We start from the raw sequence: 17,475 nt of genomic DNA on the forward strand, positions 1-17,475 counted from the left end.
AGCTTCCTGAAGTGGCTCCTTCAAATGAATTCCCTTTTTTTTAATTCCACAGATATGTAAGTGCATGCATACACACACACACACATACACACACACACACCCCACATTATAAGAGATAAAATTAATGCAGTTGTAACAAAAGAATACTTAAAAGGAAAAATTAACGTTTGGGAACCTTGTTGTTAGAACATGTTACCGGCGAGACAGACAATGGTGAGATAGTGTGGTTACCTGTGAGACTGACATGGTAAAAGCGTGTCTTCAGCGAGGGTCTCATGCCCAGGGGCAACGTTTATGGCTTCCGTCCTTTCTCTTTCTCTACGGCTGCCATGCTTTTTCCAGATACTCTGCTTGATTGAGGGTTCAAACCTGCGAGCTGTCAGACAGTGGCCACATTAGAGGGAGTGGCCCGGGACGTCCACATATCCAGAGCGGAGCATGTGAACCCACGGTACATGTGTTAGCAGGGAAGGGGCAGAGTGTGGCATGTGCTGTGTGTTTCCCTAACGCCTGAGGCAGGGAGCATCGTTTCTTTCATCATCAGGAAGCTGAAGTTCGGAGCTCTGAGTAGCCCGCCAGCCTCCGCAGAAGGGTTAGAAGCCTTACTCCTTCACCACATTTCTTCCTGTTTTGCCTCCTATAAGCTTCCTGCTAACATATTTAGCCAATAGAAACTGATTTTTTAGTCGGGCACGGTGGCTCACGCCTGTAATCACAGCACTTTGGGAGGCCGAGGCAGGAAGATCACCTGACGTTAGGAGTTCGGGACCAGCCTGGCCAACATGATGAAACTCCGTATCTACTAAAAATACAAAAATTAGCTGGGTGTGGCACATGCCTGTAATCCCAGCTACTCGGGAGGCTGAGGCAGGAGAATTGATTGAACCCAGGAGGTAGAGGGTGCAGTGAACCGAGACCATGCCACTGCACTCCACCCTGGGCGGGCGACAGAGTGAGACTGTCTTTAAAAAAAAAAAAAAAAAAAAAAAGACGATTTTTCTCATGTTGTGTTGAGTGAGGATAATTCCATTAAGTCAGTGATGGTGGAAAATAATGGTTATGGGTCAGAGCAGCCACAGATGCCACTGACCTTCCCACTGAAAACAGATTCATCCACAAGCGCTCTGTGTTGGTAAGACTCCTTCAGACAACCATTTGGCAAAAAGCACCCTGCAAGCACATGCGGCCATCCCTCCCTGATTGGGAAGAAGGTTAGCCTCGCCCAGGGTGGGCAGCCTGTACCCTCCACGCCCCTAAGGTGCACACACAGGGGCGGGCGCCAGATTCCCTTTAGGGACAGGCCTTGTTCTCATTTTCACAGGTATATGTCGTCTTGCATTTGTTGTGTGTTTCCAGCCAAGGTCTGTGGTTTTTTTTTTAATGCACAACCTGGTAGGAACTGACTGTTGCCACTTAGATACACTTTCATTATCCCACCCACGTGTTGACTGCTGTGTAAGTGAGTGAATAAATCAGTAGCGTTTCTGCACATTTAGTTGAGCAGCTGGTACCACCCAGTGTTCCCTTCAGCACCGGTGAGTTTGAAGGAATTTTGACAAGTGACCGTGACCATGTTGGACGCCTGATGTTTCAAGTCCACTTGCTGAGTGAATGGGACGGTATGTGGGTGCCAGGCAATAGTGGGTACCCAGGCTGAGACACAGGTTCTGTCCAAGCAGCAAATGGGGGCCCCTTTCCTTAAAGGGTCTTACTGCTGAGGTGGTAACACCAGCAGAAAGATTTCAGGCACCATGGAAACTCCGAGATTAGGAAATCGCAAGTGTCTCAAACATGGATGTGTAAAAGCGGGTGACGTGTGTTTGGAAGTCCAAGGCAGGGGTTCTGAGGGAGCCCCCTCACTCTGATTAGGAGAGTCTGGCCTCTACGTCAGCGGCTATGACACCTTTCCAATAGAAAATAAGTCATAAGTTATTTATTAAAAGAAAATGTATCATTTTTCCCTAGGAAAAGTTACTTATCAGACTACAAATGAGTCACTTTTGTGAAAAAGTCTATATTTCATTTTTTCAAAGCCACGTTTTCCCTCCAAAATTGTAACATATCTAAAGTCAGAACATATCTTATCATTGTAGATTCAATGATATATGATATTTTTGATAGTTTTATTTACTGTTAATTCCTTGAAAGTACATTGTGTAAAACACCAAATTAAACATTCCGTTCTGGCCGGGCGCAGTGGCTCATGCCTATAATCCCAGCACTTTGGGAGGCTGAGGTGGGCGGATCACGAGGTCAGGAGATCGAGACCATCCTGGCTAACACGGTGAAACCCCGTCTCTACTAAAAATACAAAACTTAGCTGGGCATGGTGGCGGGTGCCTGTGGTCCCAGCTGCTTGGGAGGCTGTGGCAGGAGAATGGCGTGAACCCGGGAGGCGGAGCTTGCAGTGAGCCGGGATCACGCCACTGCACTCCAGCCTGGGCGACAGAGTGGGACTCCATCTCAAAAAAATAAAAATAAAAATTCTGTTCTTGAAACTAAAGCTAGTTATATATGTTTTATTTTATTTATTTATTTATTGTATTTTTTGAGACAGGGTCTCGCTCTGTCACCCAGGCTGGGGTGTAGTGGTGCAGTGACGGCTCACTGAAGCCTCAAACTCCCAGGTTCAAGTAGTCTTCCCACCTCAGCCTCCCAAGTAGCTGGGACCACAGGCAGTCATCACGATACCTGGCTAATTTTTTGTTATTTTTGTAGAAACGGAGTTTCATGCTTTTGCCCAGGCTGGTCTTGAACTCCTGGGCTCAAGCTATCCTCCCACCTCAGCCTCCCAAAGTGCTGGGACTACAGGCATGAGCCACCACACCCGGCCTATATTTTATGTTTTGAGAATACTATTCAATTATAAGAAACCATTTCTGCTTCTCTTTCCTGCAAGGCTCTGTGACTGGTTACTACTAGTGTATTCTCTATCGCCTGACCAAGTGCTGAAAAGATGGAATTACAGATATAAAATTTCTATAGAAGATTTGTGTAAAGTAGTTGAATTTTATGGTTTTTAACATACCCTATTGGAACAAATAACTAGGTTCAAATCTCTTTAGAGTATAAGAAAAATAGAATTCCACTGAAGGAAGCAAATTCATTAGGGTACTTTGAATCCATTGGTCAGTACAATCCATTGAAGTCAGCTGATTAATCTGGAATGGGATGGGGCTCGCCGGCTGGCTCGCCGAGGAGAGTCCTCCTGGGCCTGTCTGCAGAGGTGCGGGGAGAGCGGTGGGTTTGTTGTAGAACCCTGGGTGTAACGGGGCGAAGAGAGGGCAACTATTTGGAAAGCTTCCAGCTAGGAGCTGTGGCCTTCAAGAGAGAGACCTGTCCGGCTGTGGTGACCAGGAGAGTGAGGGTGACTTCACTCTTCTTCCTCCCACTGGTCTCCAGCGGCCCCTCCTTGACCAAATCCAACCAGAGGCCAAAAGCCCTGAGAGCCCACGATGCCAGTCACACAGTTGGCTCCCAGGACCAAGACAAAACCAACAGAAGCCGTAGAGTGTTTGTGCCTTTCACAGCACCTCCTGCAAGCCCCTGAAGCCCGTGCCGTGCCACTCTGCTGGTGGTCCACAAACACAGGAAACAAAGCTCTAGAGGGCAGGGGTGTGTGCTCCCCTCCATCATCCCCCAGGGTCTGGCTTTAGCCTGGCCCAGGGAGCCCTCGCAGCTTCCTGAACAGACCTCAGCGCCCTTCCCCAGCTGTGCGCGACAAGGACCCTGCGAGAAGGTCTTCCTAGACTCCCAGCTAAGCGCAGAGGTTCTCACTCTGGCCGTTTCTTACCTCTGTGGCGCACTTATTCAGAAAGTAAAGGCTAATAGTAGGAATCATCAGTACCTGCTGCTGCAAACCCAGAAACACTGTGTCTACACGGGGCTGTCAGGGTGACCGATGCAAATAGGGCCGTTCCTGCCCTTGAGTTTCTCCCTGCACAGGTCCTTGCTGTGCTCCTTTTGCTGAAGAACAGCCACTTTGTTCTGCACCAGATGGCAGAGGGTGTCAGACCTCAGCCCAAGGAGAGTATTTATTTTCTTAGGTTTACAATTTAAAATGAATCGGAGGAATCTGGAAAGTTACAGAAGCAGGGACTGTGGCTGGAGAATCCCTTATATTTTTGTGTATATTTTGGGTCCTGAGGATTACCAGGAGATGTGTGGATGGCGGAGCCCGTCACTAGGCTCTTACGTCACAGATGGGCTGCCGTGCTGCGTGATCATTGTAGACCAGTGGAAGGAAATTGAGATGTGACTGCGCAAGATGGTGACGGGGCCTGAAGCCTGTGCATGGAGGGCATGTGCAGTGACCAGAGAGAAGGGTGGTGATGAGGATGAGGGCCATGAGGCATGGTGACTGTGACCAGCTGATGGAAGGTCTGCAAAGAAGGGCGTCCCAACTTGTCCTGGATGGCCCAGGTGGTAACCATGGGACCTGATGGGTGGAAGCCTCAAGGAGATGGATTTTGATTCTGATATTAAAAGCTCTAGGAAAAGCTCTACGAACCAGGGCCACCTGAGAGGGAGTGACCCCGACCCTGCATGGGGTCTGCATGGGTTGGACCAGGGTAGAGGAATCTGGGCTCTGGAAGGTGATTGCACCATGGCCCTGGATTCCCGACCAGGTCCAAGTTCAAGGGTATGTGCCAGGGAAAAGTGCCCGGGCAGTGGGATTTTGCAGATCTTTAATGGCTTGTCAGCTCTTGGCATTGTCTTTGAATTACAGTACTTTCTGGGCATCTTCGTATCTCGGGTCCAGTAGTGAGGTTGTCATTGCTAAAATGAACGGTCTCTGCAGTCCCATTCTGTGGCCCCGAACCTGGTGGTTCTCGTTAGTTTTATAACATTCATGCAAGTTTGCATTAAGTGTTAATTTCCCTGTTTCCCCAGTGAAAAGGCTGAAGTAGAGAGAGGTTAAGTGGCTTTCTTGTCCAGGGTCAGGTTGCTGGTAGGTGACAGAACTGTCTCTTGATTCTCTGCCTCAAACTCTTTCCACCAGGCAAAAAGCAAGTCTTTGAGGTATGTGGAGCTGCTTTTGAATCTGGGAGTGGGGCACACTGAATAGCTTCCTTGATATTTCTCAGATTCCATGTAAAGACACTGACTTTTATATGGCTCATAACATCTAGAAGTTGTGTAGCAAAGATCTTTCTTTAAAAATGCAGGACCAGGCTGGATTTACCCAATCTTATTATACAAGAGGGTATGCAGAAATCCTGGTGTTATCCCCCACTTAGGTTCACAGCGCTTTGTTCTGAAGGTCTCAGAAGGGAATTTATTTTATCCTTCTCATCTTGTTCCTTTGGTTGTTCATTCTGGTCTTTATCGCACCATTGTGTGGTTGATCCTGGATGGATATTGAAAGATTCTCCTGTAGAGGGTAAGTCACAAACGGGCCTCTCACTGTTATGGTAGAAAATGAATTGCTCATCACAGCTGCACTCACTGAGCAATGAAATGTTGACAAATTTCATTAACTCCAGAGTTGCAGAGGTCACCCAGGACTTAGTTTCCCTTCACTCTTTCAAAGGAGAACCTGAAATTGTGGATCATTTTATTCTTTCATCAAATATGAAGCAGCCACCACAGGGAAAGCACTGTGTGTTTGGCTCCATGGGAGACGTTGAGAAATAAAACTCAGTTCCTCTCTCTCTCCAAGGAGTTTAGAGCCTGATTATGGAGATAAGACATGCAAGAAACTGTAACGAGGATGTCAGGCAGAATATTCGAGAAAGGCATGGGAGTTCAGAAGAAGCACAAAAACGCACTGAGTTGTAAAAGTTAGGGAAGGCTAACCTGTTGTAGAGCTTAATTTTTATTGCGCAGGTTTAGCACATAATGGTTATCTTATTTAATAAAACTGCAGAAAGCATTACTTTTTCATTAAATGTTGCCTACTTACAACTTTAAACACCAGTGGTGATGATTTAATTAGTCACAAAATGGAGTTCTGTTTTTACTTAGATGCTAAGAAACAGATGTTGCTACTCTTGATTAGTTACCTTTTACCTTAGGACTTTTTTTATTATTATTAATTAGTTGATGTTTTGGAAGGCACTTTGGAGAGAAATGAAAGAATCGTGCATGCGTGTCGTACAGTGTTTTTTTTTTTTCTTGCAGGAAAGCAATACGTGGGTGCGTGGAAGCTCTCAGTTAATCCGTAACCATCCGGTTAGATGGACTATCATGCAGCTTGAGCCATTGCTGGGTTTTTGGGGATTTTGCATGCCGTGATTGGGAGGGCAGTGTGCTTGTTTTGTTATTTAGAATATAACAAGGTTGTAAGAGTCTTATTAGCACAAGGCTCTCATCTTTTCTCACTCCTGGGGTGCAATTAGTGTGCACATGATGGTGAGCACATGACTGGCAAGGAGTCAGGGCCCAGAAACTGTTAACCTTCCAGGTTTATATCCGGTCTACAGGGGCTTTCACATTGAATTCTGTGTTATTTGGAGGTGGCTGGAGGGGAGATCCAGTTGCGCGAGTGTTACTGTCATTCCTCCCTCAGGTTTCCTCCTTTTCTTCTCCGTGAACATTCCGCCGGCACCTCCCGTGTCTGCTCCTTGTTTAACATTGGCAGCTACCCTGGAAAGGGAACGAGAAGTCTCCGCAATCAGCTCCCTAAAAACTGCATAATCAACAGTAATTTTTGATACAATAAGGACTTATTAAACTTCCTTATTAGCGAACCACTGGTTAGTGCATCTGAACAGTTGAGTTGAACAGTTCATTATAGCGAATGTGGAAAACCAAGAATCAGAACATCTTCCTGGGAGATACACTGGCAATGCAGTCATTTGACTCTGCTAAGGATATCAGGAGACTGGCTGGGTTTTGTCACCCTTGAGCTGTCAGTGATGGGAGACACCATGTATCCTGATGGACTTGCCTCCTCCCCACAAACTAGATGACTTTTCCAAAGAGAGTTTGCTCTCAGGTTGTAACTCCAGCTTCCAAGAGAATGAACTTGCTGAAATTGAGTAGATCTTTTGGGTTTACTCTAGACATTGACATTGTAGATTGTGCACAGTTGACTCAAAAGCCATCCTGCAGGGTACAGTCCGGCCGCCACAAACACACACAAGCTGTAAGCGCTCTCAGATCCTTTGTGGAAGCCAGCAGGTCGAAAATAAACAAAGATGAGTCGATCACAGCAGGGGCAGCCAGAACAGAGGATTCCCATCATGATGAACCGATGCACAGAAGGATTTTTGGCAGTGTGGTTTTTTTTTGTTTGTTTGTTTGTTTTAATTTTTTTAAGCACACACAAACTTAAAGGGGTTAGATTCAGGTCCAAGAATGTTCATTGAGCACCTACTGCATGCAAGAGTTTTGTCTGATGCTGGATGGGACATCAACTGAAGCGGCCCAGCCATCAGGACACACATAGACCAGTGGAGAAGGCAGAAACACACTGGGAAACTTGGTTATGCAGGAGCACAGGGCACCCCCAGCTGCCTGGAGGACCTCAGGGAGGTTCCCCAAGGGGGAATAGACACTCACATTGTATAGAGAATGAAATATCTGCTATTCCAAGGAGGAAAAAAGGAAAAAATCTGAAAAGTCAAAACAAACTAAATCTTGTAAGGAGGTGGCTTGGAGCTCCTGGGGGTACCTAGGCAAGTCCTGATACCACAGACAAGCGTTTGAGCTCTTTAGCCTCCTACACAGAAGCATAAACTCACCTTTGAAAAATGCTGAGTACTCACAAGGTCCCTTTCTAAGACACAGAAATGTGACGGACCTCAACTCCTGTTTTTTTAGCTAGACTTAGAGATTCTCTCCTGCAAGTGGGGCTCGGTTAGCACGAGCTGCTCGCAGGCTCCAGTGTCCATCAGTAGAGAACTCAGGACACCATGTTTTCCTCAGTGCACCCTGGGATTGGAATTCGGGCTAGCTTGGGAGACCCTGCATTGGTCGACTTTCATCAGAATCTAGGATCTGTCTTGAAATCATTTTCTTGATGGTCTCAAAACGTTTGAGCTCTCAGGCTCTTCTGATGTCATTTAAGTCTCGGAGAAATTATGGTCCACTTGGACCAAGGTCCTGAAGCCAGAGGAGGGGCTGGTTCTGGCAGCCAGTGCTGTTCAACTTGTGTCTTCTTTACTATTCTAAATCCTCATCTACTCTGTATACTTTGCTCAGCTGCATGTATTTTACACACAAAGTACAGGGATACAGATGGAAATGTTCAGCAGCAAGGTATGAGAGGTTCCCATCTCATGCACGAGGGTGTTTTTCTCGGCCTCAGCAGCCCTCAGATGTTCCCACACTCCGTTAGATACGTGCGGCCTGAGCTTCAGGAAGTAGAGATGCCCAGGGGTTATATTTTCAGATGTTCTAGCTGAGCTCACTTTGTCTTTCCTCCCAGGCCTGGCAATAATGAAACCAGGCAGTGTTTTATCTCACAGGCAGTGGCGACTTCATTCCTCTTTCTAAAGATGTAAAACAAAAGGGGACGTTGACTATCGCAAAACTTAGTCTATGTGGAAGCAACTTGGCAAATGGGGAGGATGAAATAAAATTGCACCTACCGTTTGTCTTAGCTCGGCCTGCCATATCAAAATGCCACAGACTGGGGCCTTAACCAGCAGAAACTCATTTATCATGGTTCTGAAGGCTGCAAAGTCCAAGATCACGGTGCCAACTGACTCGTTCCTAGGGAGAGCTGAGCTCTCTTCCTGGCTTGCAGGTGGCCCGTTTCTTGCTGTGTCCTCATGTGGCCCTTCTGTGGTGTGCACACACAGAGAGAGAAGCTCTTCTTTTTCTTATAAGAACACCCATCCCATCATGAGGGCCCAGCCCTCATGGCCTCATCTAACCCTCGTCACCTCCCAAAGGCCCAGTCTCCAAATCCCAGCACATTGGTGGGGTGAGGAGTTAGAGCTACAACATGTGAATTTTGGAGGGAAACAAACATGTAGTCTGTAAGACCATGCAACTTTCTATTCCTGGCTGTGGGATTAATGTCCCTGTGGCCCCCACCCACCCGCCATATGCCATTTAAGGATTTCATGGACTGTCTCAGGTCAGAAACTGCTTGGACAGATCACAGCTGTCCTTTCCCCTTCACTCTTCCCTCCCGAGTCTTGGATTTGTTGTCAGGAGGCATCATCCAATGCAAAGGAAGAACACCATGGATTTACTGCCTGCTTGTGTGCTACCTCATTGCATCCTTAAAACAACCCTGTGTGGTGTTGGCAGGTGGGTGGTGGCATTTCTGTTGTCACAAATGAGGAAGAGGATTGAATAAAGTTGAGTAATTTGCCCAAGGCCAGTAGATGAGTGGCCTCTGGGACTTGGAAGTCTGTATTTTGCTTTGCGTTTCATCTGTTAACCTAGAAAAGGCTTCCGGGGATTGGAGTGGGAGGAGAGCCTTCTGCAGGCCTCTGACTCTCAATCCTGTGGCTCTCAGAGTTGCTTCTCTCTCTGTGCATGTCCATTTCTGCAGCACAGCAGGGCCGTGCCCACGGCTCCTCACCACTGCCCTTGAGAACTGGGAAGCAGTCATTCCTTTGCTGGTTTTCTCAGGAGGCCTGTTGTATTATGGTGTGGCTTCCTTGCAAACAAGTGCGTGCACACTCTGATACGTTTTAAAAAATAAAAGATGCAAATCGCTGCTTTGCAGACAGTTAGAACCTACAGGATTAGATGGGCTCTGTTACAAGGGGACATCTCTCGAAATTTTTTTGGACTTACGGACATTTAATTCAGATGCAGTGAACCCAGTTTTTCTGTTCATTTTAAGATGAGTATGCTTTTTTTTTTGGATGAGGGAAGTGTATTTGTGGGTGTTTTTTTGAGATGTGATCTCACTGTGTTTTCCGGGCTAATCTCAAATCCCTGGTCTCAAGAGATCCTCCCATGTCAGCTTCCTGAGTTGCTGGGATTTACAAGCATATATCACCACAGCCAACTAGAGTGCGCATTTTTAAGGGCAGTTTGAGGTTGTAGGGAGGAGGATGGTGATTGATTAAGCCCCCCCATCGTTCATTTGAATCCTGCATCGCTGATTTAAGTGTTAATCAAATGCCTGTCTCGCCTGGCTGTGGGGTCCGATCATAGTTACTGACTCGCGCTCATTTTATCAAGATGTATTATTAATGCTTTGGATAAAGTGTAGTTGAGATAAACTTTGTGTGTTTATTTAGTAATCTTTGCTAATACCCTCCTGGCTTTCCACTCCACCCCTTTCTCATCTCAGACGTACCATAGGCACCAAGGTGTGGAGCCAATGAAAGAACAGGCGCAGCGAACACTCCAGCAGGCATTGCCGTGTGCACACACACAACTTCACAAGGGCCTCTTGTGCACATGGGACATGGAGAAAATTGGCCATTTGTCTGTGGGGTAATGGGCTTTGCTGCAATATGAAAATCTATCAAATGGGTAAAATCAATGACATTGTATCAGAGTTCATGAAAAGTGCCTACTGCACACAGTTTAATTCTATTTAATTTTTTTAAGTGGAAAAAAGCAAAGGAAAAATGTTTTAGTTTTCTCTTAAGCTGATTTCACTCTGCTTTTTCTTAAAAGTGCCTTTCTAGTTGCCACACAGTGATGTGATCATTATCTGCCACCTCGTCGCCTTGCTGCCTCTGCATGCAGTAAAATACAAAAAAAAGAGAGAGAGAGAGAAAGCAGGGGAGCTTGTGAAGTATGACTCCCTATCCCAAGACTCATTGCCTGCGATTCGTACCGCTTGACAGTAATGATCTTATTACAGTACTGTGGACCTTGAAGAGATTTCATGAGGAGAGTGAAAGGACGAACCTCCGTGTAATCAAGTGGCGCTGAATATTCCACGCGTTTTTGATCACACACTGATTGGGCACAGTTTTAGCCCATCTTCTAGTCAATTATGCATGGCCCCTGTGCTCCTCGAATAGTCGGAAACATTGATGGCTGTTGTCTGGGTTTTGGAAGGCAGCCAGGGGTTTGAAGTGCCTTGTACATCGTCATCCCAGGATAAGTGCTTTTTAGTTGGAATTGATTACCTTTCTTTGGGTTTTGCTTAATAGCAAAACTGTATTTGGAGAGGGCTTCAGGTGAAAAATGGACATATTAGCCATTGAGAACATCCGAACTCCTAGTCAATTTTTAGGCTTCCCTTGTTTCCATCTAATTTCTGTTTAATGATACAGTGTTTGATAATATTTAAGATACCTCACCGCATTTGCCGCTGAGCACACATGTTGAGCGTCGAGGACAGGTTCAATTATGTGGCCACCGTGTTCAGGTTCCCGGATTGATCCAGGGGAGGCTCTAAGCTTTGAGGAGATCTGGCGGTTAGTTTCCATCTTGGCATAAAAGCATTAATTATTTAAATATCTTTTCATCTGCAGGAAAATAGGCAGAGAATTCTTCCTACCGTTGAGTGGTCACTCCGTGTGACCGTGGAGCTCATGTCAGCATTGCTAGGTTTGGGCTCAGCCTGCTACCCTGTGCCCAGAAGACTTTCTCCCATTGTTTCCTCCCTCCCCTCGCTATTGATCTTGAAGTCTGGGGATATTTGAAAGGATGGGATTGTTTCCTACCAGAATGAGGCATGATGTTGCCTGTTAGGAAAATCAGACAATTAAACCAATGTTACTATGTAGAAGTGAAAACTGGTATAAACCAAGATTTTTTGCCTCCTCATGTTATGCTCTTAATTCTGATTCTTGTCTTACGGATTGTCTTAGAATTATTAGGAAAAATTCTAAGGTGTTTTTTTTTTTTTTTTTTTGGTTGTAACATTTTGTGCAAGGCTAAGGAATTAGACACCCCAGAGTATGTGATCACTGTGAGATGTTTCTCAAAGTCTGTCTTGAACTTGCCAACACATGCTGCCTCGGGGCCTGTGGTCACTAAGCTTATGTGAGGGACGAGAGCCCTGGCATTGCTCCCGCAGGTATTTCAATAACTTCATTTGACTCTTCTTAATTAAATAAATAGGCAGCTTTGTTCTTTGGCTTGATTATTCATTTGGGTCTTTCTTGCTTTCTTCAGGTAGGAATGATTTTCCCCTTCAGCTGGTTTTCTGCAGAAGCCATGATATACTGTAGGCATGCTTACCAGAACACCCCTAAGAGAGCTGACCAGAATTTCTAAGTTCGCGTTCCATGCATACACACACACACACACACACACACACACACACACGGTGTTACTTTTTTTCTTTCTGAATTTCATGAAAATAAAATATTTTCTACCAGAATACACATTTAGTGATGCCTCTTTCAAAGAGGAAATCAGTCACAAAACAGAAACTCAAAGTTGACAATCTATTAGCAATAATATCACGATCAATTATTGACCATTGCCATGTGTCAGGCACTGGGCTTAAATGCTTTACACGCAGCGTCTCATAACCTTCACAAGAACCTGGGAGGTGGGTGCCGTTATCTGCATTTTTATAACTGAGGAAACCAAGGGTCATAAAGTTTAAGTAACTTGCTCAAGGCCATAGACGTAGAAAGCAGCGATAGGGCCACCGATCCAGGCGAGGGCAGCAGTGCTCGCTGCCTCCAACACATCTCCATGGTGACCTTCCCTCCCCTTGGAAGGGGGCGCTTGTCTTTTCAGTGGTCTTGCCTCCAAATCTTGGCTTGTCTAGGATTCTTCCTACAGAAGAAGTTCATATAAAATAAGGGGTTTATTATGGGTTATCTGAAGAGTGTTTCTTAATTTTAATAAGTTAATATTCCAACCATAAAAACTTCTGACATTTTACCTGAGGCTGTGCTTCAGCAGATCGACAGAATGCATTCTTACAGCACTTGGAAAATAACCAGATCCACGAAGAACAAATGATCAAAGTTTCAAAGGCTGTAATTTTGGAAAGCTGGCATATATAATGATGATCTCTTCACAGCCTGATAATTTTACCTGGACAAGTAAATCCATTTCTCACATTTAAAGAGAATCAAAGAGTCAGTAAACATGCAGAAACACTTTTAGCTGTGAATGCAGAGTAACTCTTACAATTAACATATAATTACCTCAACAGACCCATTAATTAAGCAATTTAAGATCTATAACTATTTTCTTGATTTTACCCCCAAATATTACTTTATTCTGCACACCATGGGGACATCAGCTGGGAGGGTCATAGCTAGGAGGTCAGAAGGAAGAGACGATTCATCCGATGAGGCACTGCTGTTGTGGGGTGTTGGTTTGAAGAACTCATAAATGGTAAAAGTAACTTGTATTATCATTGGCTCTAGGGGACTACTGAAGACAATAATTTTCAACCTTCCTCTTCCTCGTCTGCTCTCCCAGGCTCATTGAAGGGACATAGAGGTTTAGGCCCTGTTTCTTTTTGAGCAGCACAGAAACACCTGCCCAGTCCATTCGTGGAAGGGAAGAACCGAAGCCAGCCCTTGGCTGCCATTCTTTCCTGACTTCTACCATTGTGCCCTGAGTGGTTCCAGAATGTCATTGTTGGGAAATTGGTTTTCTTTCCTTATGGACATTCAAAGATTAATATGTTACTGTCATCAGTGACTTGTTACCTTCTATTTCTGATTGCCAGCTCATCAGCTTAGTTTGCCCAAGAGAGCTACTTTTTCCCAAGTTCTTTTACTTGAGTTCTGAGACAAGATTTGGTACCCATTCATTTATAGGCCAAATCCAGTTCTTATTTTAATTTTTTTTCCCAACCCCTGAAAAGCATTTGAAAACACTCCTCCACACTGTTCAGGTGAGTGATGTGTGAGCATGAGGAGACATTCCATGAGCCCGCCAGGTCTGTGGAGGTGTGCTCGCTGCTGCAGGGCCATTTGCTGAGAGAGGAAGCTGGCCTCAGGGGTCTCCCAGGATGCTGGGGCTGGTGGATGACCCCAGAGAAGGGACAGGATGGGGGGGTTATAGAAGTGCCCAGCAAGGGGAAGCTGCAGGAGGGTCTCTGTACAGGTGTGCAAAGGACCAGCGCTGCTGCAGGGAACATGGCTGGGAGGGCATCCACCGGGGCAGGGGTCCGGGCAAGGGGCTTCTCCTCTTGCCAGGCCCCCTCCTTTTGTTCAGCTCCTCTTCTCCAGCACCAACCTCCCATCACTTTCTACATTCTGGCCCCTTTTTCTCCTTTCCTTCTTTCTCTTCCATTCTCCTTTTTCCTGTAAGACTGTCCTTGCTTCTCTTATTTAATTTCTCTTTTCTTTTTTTCCCATCCATAAGTTCATCATTGTCTTTTTCTCCCTTTCTTATTCTCTTTTTTCTTTCTTTTTTCTTTGAACTTTTTTTTATTGTGGCAAAATACAGTCATGCATCACATTACGACATTTTGTTCAATGATGGACCACGTAATGTGATGGTGGTCCCATGAGATTATAATACCGTGTCCTTACTGTGCCTTTTCTATGGTTAGATGTTTAAATACACACTTCCCATTGTGTTCCCACTGCCTACAGTGTTCAGTACAGTCACATACTGTATGGGTTTACGCCCTCGGAGCAGTAGGCTCTGCACATAGCCTGGATGTGTGGTAGCCACACCATCTATAGAGGCTTAGGTAGAGACTCTGTGATGGTCACACAATGACAAAATCGCCTAACAACACATTTCTCAGAATGCATCACTTAACGATGGGGATACATGGCTGTGTGTAACATAAAATTTGCCATTTTAATCCTTTTTAAGTGTTCAATTCAGTGCCATTGAATTCTATTTGCACATTCACAGTGCTGGACAACCATCACTGCCATTCCCAAAACATTTTCTTCACTCCAGACAAACCTGCTAACCATTAAGCAGCAACTCCCCAGCCCCTACTTCTCCCAGCCCCTGTGACCTCCAGTCTGTTTCCTGTCTGTGAATTTGCCTCGTCTGGATATTTCATATCAGTAGAATCATATGATAGTTGAATATGGATCCTTTTGTGTCTGGCATCTTATATTTGGCATAATGTTCCATGTTGTAGCATGTGTCCATACACCATTCTTTTTAAAGGATGGATAATATTCCATAGTGTGGATTTACAACATTTTGTTTGTTGACAGACACTTGGATTGTTTCCACCTCCTGGCTATTGTGAATGCTGCGTGAACATTGTCATACAAGTAGCTGTTTGAGTCCTTGTTTTCAGTTTTTGCAAGGTATAAACCTAGGAGTGGAATTGCTGGGTCATATGGTAACTCTGTTCAACTTTTCAAGGAACCACCAAATTCTTTTCTTTTTTTGCCTTTATTTCTCCAAAAAAAAAAAAAGAAAAAAAAAAAGGGTACATGCGCAGATTGTGCAGGTTTGTTACGTAGGTATACATGTGCCATGGTGGTTTGCCGCACTTATTGACCCATCTTCTAAGTTCCCTCCCCTCACCCCCGACCCCCGAACAGGCCCTGGTGTGTATTGTTACCCTCTCTGTGTCCATGTGTTCTCAATGTTCACTTCCCACTTATGAGTGAGAACCTACGGTGTTTGACTTTCTGTTCCTGTGTTAGTTTGTTGAGGATGATGGCTTCCAGCTTCATCCATGTCCTTGCAAAGGACATGATCTCATTCCTGTTTATGGCTGCATAGTATTCCGTGGTGTATATGTAGCACATTTTATTTATCCAGTCTGTCATTGTTGGGCATTTGGGTTGGTTCCATGTCTTTGCTATTGTAAATAGTGCTGCAATAAACATATGTGTGAATGTGTTTTTATAGCAGAATGATTTATATTCCTTTGGGTATACACCCAGTAATAGGATTGCCGGGTCAAATGGTATTTCTGGCTCTAGGTCTTTGAGGAATCGCCATACTGTCTTCCACAATGGTTGAACTAATTTACATTCCCACCAACAGTGTAAAAGAGTTCCTATTTCTCCATAGCCTCACCAGCATCTTTTGTTTCCTGACTTTTTAATAATCACCATTGTAACTGGCATGAAATGGTATCTCATTGTGGTTTTGATTTGCATTTCTCTGATGATCGGTGATGTTGAGCTTTTTTTCATATGTTTGTTGGCTGCATAAATGTCTTCTTTTGAGAAGTGTCTGTTCATGTCCTTTGCCCACTTTTTGATGGGGTTGTTTGTTTCTTGTAAATTTGTCTAAGTTCTTTGTAGATTCTGGGTATTAGCCCTTTGTCAGATGGATAGATCGCAAAAATTTTCTCCCATTCTGTAGGTTGCCTGTTCACTCTGATGATAGTTTCTTTAGCTTTGCAGAAGCCTTTTAGTTTAATTAGATCCCATTTGTCAATTTTGGCTTCTGTTGCAATTGCTTTTGGCATTTTTGTCATGAAGTCTTTGCCCATGCCTATGTCCTGAATGGTATTGCCTAGGTTTTCTTCTAGGGTTTTTATGGTTTGGGGTTTTACATTTAACTCTTTAATTCATCTTGAGTTAATTTTTGTAAAAGGTGTAAGGAAGGGGTCCAGTTTCAGTTTTCTGCATATGACTAGCCAGTTTTCCCAGCACCATTTACCGAATAGGAAATCCTTTCCCCACTGCTTGTTTTTATCAGGTTTGTCAAAGATCAGTTGGTTGTATATGTGTGGTGGTATTTCTGAGGTCTCTGTTCTGTTCCATTGGTCTATATCTCTGTTTTGGTACCAGTACCATGCTGTTTTGGTTACTGTAGCCTTGTAGTATAGTTTGAAGTCAGGTAATGTGATGCCTCCAGATTTGTTCTTTTTGCTTAGGATTGTTTTAGCTATACAGGGTCTTTTTTATTCCATATGAAATTTAAAATAGTTTTTTCCAATTCTGTGAAGAATGTCCATGGTAGTTTCAGAGGAATAGCATTGAATGTAAATTACTTTGGGCAGTATGGCCATTTTCATGATGTTGATTCTTCCTATCCGTGAGGATGGAGTGTTTTTCCATTTTTTTGTGCTATCCATGAGGATGGAGTGCTTTTCCATTTTTTTGTGTCCTCTCTTATTTCCTTGAGCAGTGGTTTGTAGTTCTCCTTGCAAACGTCCTTCACATCCCTTGTTAGTTGTATTCCCAGGTATTTTATTCTCTTTGTAGAGATTGTGAATGAGAGTTGATTCATGATTTGGCTCTCTGCTTGCTTATTGTTGGTGTAAAGGAATGCTTGTGATTTTTGCACATTGATTTTGTATATCCTGAGACTTTGCTGAAGTTGCTTATCAGTTCAAGAAGTTTTTAGGCTGAGACGATGGGGTTTTCTCAATATAAAATCATGTTGTCTGCAGAGACAATTTGATTTCCTATCTGCATACCCTTTATTTCCTTCTCTTGCCTGATCGTCCTGACCAGAAATTCCAATGCTATGTTGAATGGGAGTGGTGAGAGAGAGCATCCTTGTCTTGTACCAGTTTTCAGAAGGAATGCTTCCAGCTTTTGCACATTCAATATGATACTGCCTGTGGGTTTGTCATAAATAGCTCTTACTGTTTTGAGATACGTTCCATGAATACCTAGTTTATTGAGAGTTTTTAACATGAAGGGATGTTGAATTTTATCAAAGGCCTTTTCTGCATCTGTTGATATAATGATGTGGTTTTTATCTTTGGTTCTGTTTATGTCATGGTTTACGTTT

General features: G+C 44.4%; 1 protein-coding gene across 10 annotated transcripts in view; it reads left to right on the forward strand.

The window, feature by feature from the left end:
* Positions 1 to 17,475, forward strand: part of AGAP1 (ArfGAP with GTPase domain, ankyrin repeat and PH domain 1) — a 644,171-nt gene that overhangs the window by 482,264 nt on the left and 144,432 nt on the right. The gene's annotated exons all lie outside the window — the stretch shown is intronic.

This window comes from Nomascus leucogenys, chromosome 22a, assembly GCF_006542625.1.
Source record: "Nomascus leucogenys isolate Asia chromosome 22a, Asia_NLE_v1, whole genome shotgun sequence".
NCBI classification, from domain to species: domain Eukaryota; kingdom Metazoa; phylum Chordata; class Mammalia; order Primates; family Hylobatidae; genus Nomascus; species Nomascus leucogenys.